Raw genomic sequence first — 10,456 nt, forward strand, 5'->3', positions numbered from 1 at the left:
TTACACCCTTACTTGGACATTTTTCCAAGTTGCTCATCATGAACACAGTCATTGAAAGTAAAAATCTGAACATTGAAAGATATTTCTGCTGCTTCAATGACAACATTTGTAAAATGGGTAATTATGAAAACCACTGATGAGCCGGCTATTCTGGTGCTGCAGGTTCCTCAACTTGAAATGGGAGTGTCATATTGGGGAGGGGGCTGTATTAAAAAATACAGATTTTAGTCTCTGTTTCATACAGGATTATCTTAATGACTTGGGCTACTGCCTCACAGTGCACAAAATTTTGCAAAAAATATAATGTGTTTATATATATATATATATATATAACCCACTTTTATGATATTGTGTCTTGCATCTAGGAAAGTAATGAGTTGCAAATGAACAATTTTTATTAATTTTATAAAGTGCTTATTTTATTAAATTTTAGGATCTTTAAATTCAGACCTTGCTGAAGCTGTACAGATGAAAACTTCTGTGTCTTTTGTTTAAATACTTTCAGACATGCTCATCATTCCCTAAACACTGAAGAAATCATCTAATTTCTATATGGTGAAGATTTGCAATCCAGGCAAAAAAGAAACAAATGTCCCTTGATCGCAGATTGTCACTGGCATGGGTTCATTGCCTGGCTACTAGTAACTGCCACCATTTGTTCTTTTTTGAAATCTGATCCCAGAAGAGGAATATTACTGCATTCACATTCCTCATTCTGTGTAACATGCTAACTTCAGGTACCTTACACCTTCTAACTTGTAAGTTGTGAAATGGGGTGTAAAATATTTGTAATAATCTTGCAAAGGAAACGGAATTTAGCCTTGTTGGCTTAGCTAAATTAGTACTTTCCCTTTTGCTTCTAGGGACTTAATTCTCCTTTTGAGCCCTAATTTGGTAATAATTTTTTTCCCTTAAATGCTTGCTTGCTTCTACTTCTCTGCAAGTATATGCAGTTATTAAGAGAATTTGACAAACACAAGATTGGGAAAAATTGTGTTGCAGTTTGTCTCCTATAATCTCTGGCAGTTATGCAGTGATGCCAGGTAAACAATTTAGTCTCTGATGGTTTTATTGTCCTCAGCAGGGACTACTCATAATTAAGATGAGCAGATTTGGTGAGACTAAAATTAAAACTTAAGAATGGGGAGGATAAGATCGCTTGACCATTTAAGAATGTCTAGCACTGTATCTTCTGTTAGTATGTCAGAAGTCAACATTGTTATCTGTTACCTTTTGATAGGTAAGCCTGAACAAATGCAAACATGAACACAGCTCTGCGGATCATCTCGGGTTCCCTTTGGAAACCCCAAATAAGTGGCCACAAGGGATTGTGTGTTTTCCTGAGAACAGCTCGGCATTGGAATTCTTCTTTTTGTGTGCTGGATAGTGGTTCTGCTACTCTCAAAATCATACCTGTGCCTGCTGGTGCAAAATGCTATATGGTCACTTCAGTGGAAGTCAAAATTTACCTGTGCTGCTGTTGTGTGTTGCTAGGTAATTTCTTCAGTAGACCTAAAATAAAGGGGGAAACTTAGGGGGGAAGCTCTTTGTTACAGTAGCCACCAATAATCTTATTAATTAAAAAAATGAAAACCAAAACCCTCACAACCAAACCATAAACCCTGTTCTGTCAGTGAAGCTGCCACGCATCTTTGTGCAAGGTAAATGTGAAATGTCCGTCAGTGTTGTAGTGTCACAGCTGTTCCTGCTCTGAATTAGTGCTGGCAGCCTGGAGCTTGTCCCACACAGCAGCTCTCTGCTGGAGATACCCTGCTATGCTGACTATGCCTTATTTGAGATGGATACACTTAGGAGTTGGTTTCCAGTTTGCCTGCCTAATGACACAGTATATGCACAGTATCACTAGGTTGGGTGTGATGCCTCTCTTCTCTCCAGGCATGTTTATCATGCTGTTAGCCTTTTAGACTATTTCAGATTCATTTTGCTTGGCACCATACCCACTTTGAACTTTAATTTAAAGAAGAGCTTTATCATATCAATGAAAATTCAGTGTCTTACTTTGAAAACTTTCTGTTGTGTTCCAGTCCACTCTTAGAAATCACTTTTTTCATCACTGACTGCTTGGATACATTCCACTCTAACAAAGAAATTACTGATGATTGTAAACAGTTGAGTTTATATAGGTTTATATAGGGTAGATAGGTTGGAATGATCTTAGAAGAGAGAGAACTGTAAATAAATAGTGCAGAGGCACATTCCTAGTAAAAACCATACACATTTTAATACTCCCAGCAGTCTTACTGGTGGTTTTAGAGCCTGTCATCAAAAATACACCATATTTATTTGGCTACAGCTTTGTCACTAATAACTACTGGTTGCCAAGAATATGGCTCACTGCTTTCTCTTCAGTAAACCTGCATGGCTAAGAAAGAGAAAGTAATATACACTGTCAGTTACAGAAACTGGAGAAACTGGGTTAGGCCTTGATGCTTTAGCTTTCTTGAGAAGGGGGAAAAAAAAGGAGAAATTAATTATTGATTTTTTTCATATTAAAATACAGACTGAAAGGTGTGCAGTTTGTAATTTTAGCCTTCCTGTTAGATAGGTACATACCTATCAATAGCTACATTAATTTCATCATGTCGAGATGAGGTCTCAGGACGCTAACACTTGTCCAGATGACAGTTCCAGCCAGCTCCCTGTGCTCATCACTACAGCTGTTACTGTGTTTGACTTGCTAAATGATTGTAGTATCAACAGTTGAAAAGTTATAGCTTTAGTTAGAAAGGGTTAGTGGGCTGTGTGCTGTCATTTGTGCTTTAGGAAGAAAGTATCTGTCTTGTGGAATATCTGGTATAGATAGAATAGATAACCAAACTTTTGAAATCTGATAGACAGCAAGCTTCACCGTAGGGTGGGAGGGGAGATAAAAAGGAACCAAATAGGAAAATCGATTTAATAGGACTCAGACATTAAATCATGCAACTTTAAAATGGTCTTTATTCTGAGCTGCAAGTCTCAGCCTGTTTTCAGCTGTGCCTGATGAGGTAAATGTTACCTTTATTGTAAATATTTGTGGTTGTGTGTTGCAATTTACACATATGTCACTTCTTGAGTTGCTTTTGGGACTGTTCCTAAAGTGAAACTAGCCTGAAAGGTGCAACCTGTCTGTGGCTTTCCAAAGGAATTCTTTCTGTAGTAAATAATTTGCAGGGTGTGCTGAGTTTTATGATCATCAAACAGGACCTCAGAATGTTGGAAAATTGTTTTAACAAGTCTTTACGTAAGAGTATGGTGAGTTCTTTACCTGTTTGTTGCTGTTGTAATCAGGACCTTTTCAGGCAGTCTTCTCTGTAGACATTTCATTAGGGCTCTCAGGCTCTGCCATGCGTTTCTGTGCCTGAGTAAGGAATTACACTGAGCCTATCAAACCTTGCAGTGGTCACATCTTACTGTAATTTGGAGGCATTTATGGAAAAGAGGTGATTTTAGTTCTGGGAGGAGGGAACGTGTCTACAGGTGAGAGCTGTTTTGAAGCCTGAAGGACTGGGGCATGGAGCTGCTGAATTTTAAGCACTTTGGATAGTTTTGCATGTCTCCTCTATGAGAAGACACACACTGTGCAAGATGGATACCCTTATTAACACTTCTATTTAGGCATTTTTAATAGAATTACAATAATTATAAATTAGTAAATGTAGTAGGAATAATATTGACTAGCTGTTCTTCCAACTGCATGTACTGCAAATACAAGCAAATCTATTGCAGAAGTTGTAGAATTATGGAAGTCCTAAACTTTTGCATCAATTTCTAATGCTTGTAGTGTTAAACCATATTTTAATGATACTTGTATGCAGTTCTGTTGTGAGATGTTACTATAAAGTGGGACATTTTACTCTAACTCAGTTTAGTTGTATTATTTTGATAGATAACTTTGCCCCTATTTAATAATGTCTGTACAACAACATGCTGCAGAAAGAGGTGACTCGGTGTTGTGTGCAGGGATCCTGATCATTTTAGTGGCACTAATATTAGAAGGATGAAATGCCACTTTCACCACGTGTCTTGGCAGGCCTAGAAGACAGCATGTAGAATGTCTTCTGTCACATGAAGTACATATGTTTTAGAAAACCTCCAAAGAGAACTGACTTGGGTCTCTTTGGAGCAGAACTGCAGTTAATCTACTCCAAGCAGAAATATGAAAATCTAGGAACTTATTAATGTTCTTGGAACATCTGTTGTTTAACTGCTGAGGTAGTAAAAATTTAAATCTGTGGAGAAACAACTAAGTGGTAAGAATGGGTAGAGAATAAATGGATTTTTTTCTGGTAATGGGAAGTTTTTGCATGGTTTATTCCTCCATATATAATGGGTTTTTGAAAAGAGAACCTACTGTGTTTTCCCCTTTGCTTGAAGTGTCAGTTATTTACTGTCTCTTTATTTTTTAGGTTACTATTAAAATCATAAAATGCAGATGAAGACTGGCTTGTGCAGAATCCTTCTGCTATCTTATGCAGACAAAAGGGAATCCTAAACCAGGTTTTAGTACGAGGTATGTATTAAGTTATATGGCTTTATCCAGCAGTTTTTTGTTCAGATTTGTGATTTGATGTAGTTGTGCTTCTACACTTCAAGTAATACTTGATTTCAGATAATGTAAGTCCTGGCATAATTCCTGCCATGTGTTATGTTTTTAAGGACTTCAGGCATATGTACACAGCCTCTAGCAGTCAGCTGAAGCTCTGGCCAGCCATCCAAACCCCATAGTGCCACATTAATACGATGCCACGTCCGAGCTCCTGGGTGTTACTGGTACATTGCACTCAGAATCCTTTGTTTGTACAGCCAACACAGTAGTTACTGATTCTGAACAGTCGTTGGCATTAATCAGAGGGCTCTGGTCTGGAAGATGGTGTCCATGTGCTCTGGGAAGCCTGGGGTAGAGTTTGGTTTGCGTGCACACAGGCGTTTACTGCTATCTGCCCTGACTGTGGGCAGCATCTCAGTGGGGCTGACAGATAGCAAGGTTTTAAAGGGAGTTCTATGCAGCTAAGTTCAATAGTTCTGTGGTTTCAAAATTCCAAAATACCAGTTATTTTTATACAGTAAAAGTAAATTTAAACACTGGTGGGATTTGACCAAGATGTGCAAGTTCTACTGGTAAAGCAAGAGAAACTTGTGTTAATTCTGCTGTGTATTTCTGGTGTAGTGAAAGGACTCAGAGCTGTCTCTGTAGCTGTGTTAACAGTAGATAAGAGAACTGGATATATAAAAGACCAGACCAGTATTTCTGTTTTGTATTCACATGGAAAAGGTGTCCCTGTCTGTGGCAGGGGTTCAGACCAGACGATCATCTCTCTCCATGTGCTACCAACTTTCTTTGTAAAGCAGGATGCCATTATCTGCCTTCATGGCCAAGTTGCACTCTTTGCTCAGAGTGGTTCTTGGACTTAGTGTTCACCAGGGCCAACATGTCCTTACCTGCAAAGGGGCTTTCCAGCCAGCTGGCCTCCAGCCTGGCCTGGTGTCTGGGATTACTTCTCCCCAGGTGCAGGATTTGGGATTTCCTTCTGTAGGAATTTCATGACATCCTGTAAGCACATTTCTCCAGCCTGTCGAGGGATCACTGGATAGTGACATGACACTATGGCCTAGCAGCCACTCCTCTCAGCTGTGTTACCTGCAGACTTGCTGAGGATGTGTTATCCCATCAACCAAGGCAGAAATGAAGATCTGGAAAAGGACTCAGTACAGGGATACTCTTGCTATTCACTCATGTCCAAGAGGACTTCATGCCATTGACAACCTTCTAGGCCCATCTTCAGTCAGTTTTTAGTCCACCTCATGGTCCACAGACTGAGCCTGTCAGTAGTCTGTCAGTATTGTGACAGGATCAAAATGATAACTGGAGATACTATGGCAGTGTCAAAAGATTTCCTAAGCCAAGACAGACAATATCCACTGCACTCCCCTGTCAACTGAACTGGCCACCCACCAGAGGCTCTCCAGTTGGGATCCTTAAGAATTTGCAAATTACCTTTTTGTAAATCCATGCTGACTAGTGCCACTTACCTTCTTGCCCTTCTTGGTCTGGAAATGGTTTTCTTGAGTAGTTGGTCCATAACCTTCCCAAGGCCTGTAGTTCCCTGGGTCCTCTTTCCTGCCTTTCTTGAAGTGACTTTCAGTTTCTCCTGGTCCTTGCACACCTCTCCCATTTGCCGCACTCTGTCAGCAGTGGAAAGTGACTTTGCAACACCAGCAGCCAGATCTTTTAGCATTCATGGGAGTATCCCATCAGGCTCAGTACATGTGACTTGTCCAGTTTGTGTTCCCTAACCTGGACCCTGTCATGTTATTGGTACTGGGAGGGGCGCTGAGGAGGTGGGAAAGTTGAACACCTTGTTTTGTGCTTTTGCTTTTGCCCTTTACTAAGGAGTCTCATTATTTTCTAGTTGTAGTAAAATCACAGTATAAAAATCATCACAATAATCTGTAATATAAACCAGACTATGGAAATAAGCAAGCTACAAGCATTTACTCAAAAAATCTAAAAAAGACAAGCAGCTAAAGCTCTTTGTCAGAAAAGTAGTACTAAAACAGAAAATGCCTAATTTTTTCAGAGTTCCATTCAGTTGGGATTTTTTTTTCTTTTTTTTTAATCCAGAGGACATTTTGTCTTGACCATGTAGCAACTGGAATTCAGTCTTGCTTGTCACTACATATGAGAGTGCTGCTGTGCATGAGAGCCATTTGGGAACCTCAGTGTTTGGCAGGTTTCCCAGGCATCTCAGAATTTTTCTGTCAGCTTACTGTTTCCTTCCTGTGAGGGGAAAAAAAGGATGGTCAAGGTCCCTTGGAGACACAAGTGTTCCTTTTACGGGCTAAATAACAACTCCTTGTCTCAATGAAGTGATAAAAACCTTTCTTCCTTTCCCCCCATTTGTCACTTGTGTATGGACCTCAGACTGCAGTGTGAACCTGGCTGACAAAGTGTAATGACCTATGAAATGGTGTTTAGTGTTGTGCCAGGGTGTTTGCTCCTGGGCTTCCTGAACAGAGGGAGCTCCAGGTAACCTTAGGGGGGAGGACTGTCTGAAAAATTGCTGGCATTTCTCAGCTCTTTATCCAACTGTATTTGCTGATGTGTTGCACTTTTATTTGCCTTTTGAGTCTTCTTAAGTGCTCTACTTTGATGACAAAAGCACACTTGCAAAGTGTGCACTCAAGTGTCTCTTGTAACTCCTCAGCCTGAACCACACTTACTTCTTGGAAATGTTCCTCTCATTGAATGCATTAAGTTTCAATGAAAGCCGCTGGTGGCTGCCCAGCCTCAGAACTGAAGAGAGCTGTTACCTTGTGATGATGAGCAAAATGCTGCTCTGCACCTTGGAGTTACAAGGACAATCCAGATGAGAATATCATGTTGTTGCCTGTTAGAGCTCCTGTAATGGTACATTTTTGTACTCAGTTTTCAGTTTGTTAGTACTGTTCTTGTATTAATGTGGTTTATTTTTTTATGTGTGTGTTTTTTGGTTTTTGTTTTGTTTTTTACTTCTCTGTGCTCTTGGGCACACAAATAATGCTGTTATCTAATAAAATAGTAACTAATTCTGTCACAGCTGGCTGAAGGTAGGACAAGGACAAACTGATCATTCTCAGTTAAGCTGTTTTCTCTCTGCTTGCAGAAAGACTGGACCTGTGAGACCTGAGGGAAAAGGGCTGTTTGAAATGATACAAAAGGACCAAGCCTGGAGGTGGTGTGTCTGTCCCTCATCAATACCTCAGCTTGAAAAAGACATGAGAAGAATGTGAATACATCTGCTTGTGAGCTCCAAGACCTCTTCCTACACGAGGAGACAAGTGATTCTGTGATGTTACTGTCTTCAGCCTCTGGCACAGAAGGTGGTGCCAGTCCAACATTTCAGAGTAAAGCTGATGGTGGCCTACTTTGATGTGTAATTGAGGTACTGATGCCCTTTTCATCTAGACTGCGCTTCAAGCAGATTTTCTTTCCAGAAACATCAGTGTTAAGGGTGGGTATCAGTAAAAGGATTAAAGTTTGTACATTCTACAAGAATAATAAATGATGTATTAAATGACTCCTCCTTGGTTTAAATGATTGCTGTTGGACTTTAAAAAAGTATGAAAACATTTTCAGGTTCTACAGTATATGAAAAAACATAGTGGAAAGTGGTAGGGCTTAAAGAAAAAGCAGTAATGGGGATTGTGTTTATGCTGCAGAAGTTTAGAACAGCACAAAAGTATTAATTACCTAGAGAAAAATGGTATGAGCCAGTAACAGCTGAAAAGAACTGGAAGGAAATGTTAATCCTAGGGGAGATTACAGCTGCAGTAAGCTGTCTGTACTGTTGAGTAGGAAGTTATGCTACAACTGCCTGCTGTCTTAATGTAGCCCAGTAAAAAGATGAAAAACCATGAATGAAGAATGAAAAATTAATTTTATGTGATGTGATTTGAACATTGGTCTGTAACATATCACCAGGGTTTTAAAAAATTTATACAGCTATTGTAAAACTGTTTCAAATTGAATGACTAACAGCATGTTTATTTTCTATTTCCTGAAATCAGCAAGGCAGTGGACATGAATTGAAGGCTTGACAGGAACCTCACACAGTTAAGTCTGGCAGTAGGAACTGAGCTAAGTTGATGCAGTTGTAGATTCTGGGCAGACTGCTGGCAAAGCAGCTTTGCAGAGATCAGGGGTCTGGTCTGGGGCCCTGAGAGACAAGTGAAGATGAAGGTGTCCACCCACATGCTGGGCTCCATTAGATCATGGTTGAGCAGGGGCCAGAAGAACAACCTCTCTGTTCAGCACTTCTGAGACTGCAGCTGAAACACTGCCCAGTTCTGGGCTCTTGAACACCAGAAGATGCAGGAACAAGTCCCATGGAAGTCTGGAGCACAGGAGCCATGGGGCCAGGCAGCAGGTTTTTTTCTAGCTGAAGAACAGGAAGTTGAGGTGGTTTTAAGAGATCCTGTTAATCTGGCTGTGTAAGAGAAGTGAATAGAGAAGGTGGAGCCAGGCTCATGGTACTGGTGCTAATTTGGCAGTCTTGTATCATTGTTTCAGTGCATGGAAGTGTGTCACCATACCATTAATAAAAACAGTGCAAGGTAGTACTGTGTGGCTGTACTTACCTGGATTCCCTGCACTGTGGAACCATTGGGGGCTCCCTGGTAATCATTTGAATTCAGGAAGGGTGGATGCAGTGGACCTGGTCTGCAGGTTCATTTGTGGTTTTAGGGATCTTAACCCTGCTGTTCACAGAAATAATTATTCTGATATTTGCACAATAGAGCTGACAGATCTAGAAAGGTGAGGGAACTTCCAAAGCCTTTAACTCTCCTGTGCAAGTTCTTCCATACAGGTTGTCTCACCCAACTTGGTAAAGCCCTTTTGAGAAGAACTGTCAGCACAGCCTTTACAAGTGGGAGGGGCCTGGACAGCACCTTCCCCTCTCCCCCACTGGAGGGTTGTGTTCAATCTAAGACATGCAGCTGCTGTAGCAGACCTAATAGGACTTTTTTCCCAAATTCATCTCAAAGAGATGAATTGAGATGACAGATGGAGATGTCACCACATGGGTAATCCTGTCCTTCAGGGTCTGGTGGCCCATGCTCACACAGCTGAAATCAATCCAGTTTTGGAGCAGGCCCTCATCTTCCTGGGTATGTGAAGATGTCTTCAGTTCCCATACATGTGGTTTGGGTTGTCTCAGCAGCAGAGCTGTGCTTTTCCTCAAGAGCAACAGGAACAGCAGAGGAGGCAGACAATGGGAAGGTCTGACCCCTCTACTGTAACTGCACCAGTGCCACCAGTAACTGATCAGAGGAAGATCATACACTTCAGATCATACAGGAAGTATTACAGACAGTCTTGGAAAAAGATGCATTTGTAGCTACCACACATGACAGGTGAGACTTTGCTGTGGAAAAACAGGTGAGTTGAAATCAAAAAGAGCCATCTGCTGCCTGGTTCCTTCCTGCTGGTTGCTATACTTGAGGTATCTGAGATTTGGGAGACCCTTTTAGAGCTTAATTTTTCCTGCTGCCTCAGTTCTTCTCAAATTTGTAGTGTGTGGTGTCTTTTTCAGGTAGTTTTTTCCAAATTTGTCTTTGCCCCTCCCCTAAACATTTTAAGACACATTCAGAAGGTGAAAAATATTTTTCTTGTTTACAGGCGACAGAGAAAACCAGGAATTTTGACGTGTCAGGATTCAGTGATGGGCTTGCAGTGCATGCCCATGCTGCAGTAGCTTAGACACACATGGCCTTTATAGTTCTCTTGCCTTTTTGAAAGACAAGACTCCATTATGGAGTCCAGCAAAATTAAATACACTGCTACAGGAATGCATCCTGCAGCGTCATCACTGCTCCCATGATCCTGGGCAGCCACCACTTGGACAGACTAACCCAAGGAAAGACATTACACTGGCTGTTTTCCAGTACCATATGGTACCAGTCCTGGCTGGCT

General features: G+C 40.9%; 1 protein-coding gene across 6 annotated transcripts in view; it reads left to right on the forward strand.

Annotated features, from left to right (window-relative positions):
- Positions 1 to 8,061, forward strand: part of PSPC1 (paraspeckle component 1) — a 57,609-nt gene extending 49,548 nt beyond the window's left edge. For 2 of the 6 annotated variants that reach the window (XR_014589287.1, XR_014589290.1), the window contains 3 exons: positions 506 to 737; positions 1,241 to 1,494; positions 4,410 to 4,513. The gene's annotated coding sequence lies outside the window, so the exon portion shown is untranslated. Of the gene's footprint in view, positions 1 to 505; positions 738 to 1,240; positions 1,495 to 4,409; positions 4,514 to 7,646 lie in introns of those variants that run through there. The other 4 variants (XR_014589285.1, XR_014589286.1, XR_014589288.1 and 1 more) reach the window with 4 other exon arrangements.
- Positions 8,062 to 10,456: the final 2,395 nt, after the last annotated feature.

The sequence above is a fragment of the Zosterops lateralis genome (genome assembly GCF_965231275.1).
Source record: "Zosterops lateralis genome assembly, chromosome: 2".
Lineage (NCBI taxonomy): Eukaryota > Metazoa > Chordata > Aves > Passeriformes > Zosteropidae > Zosterops > Zosterops lateralis.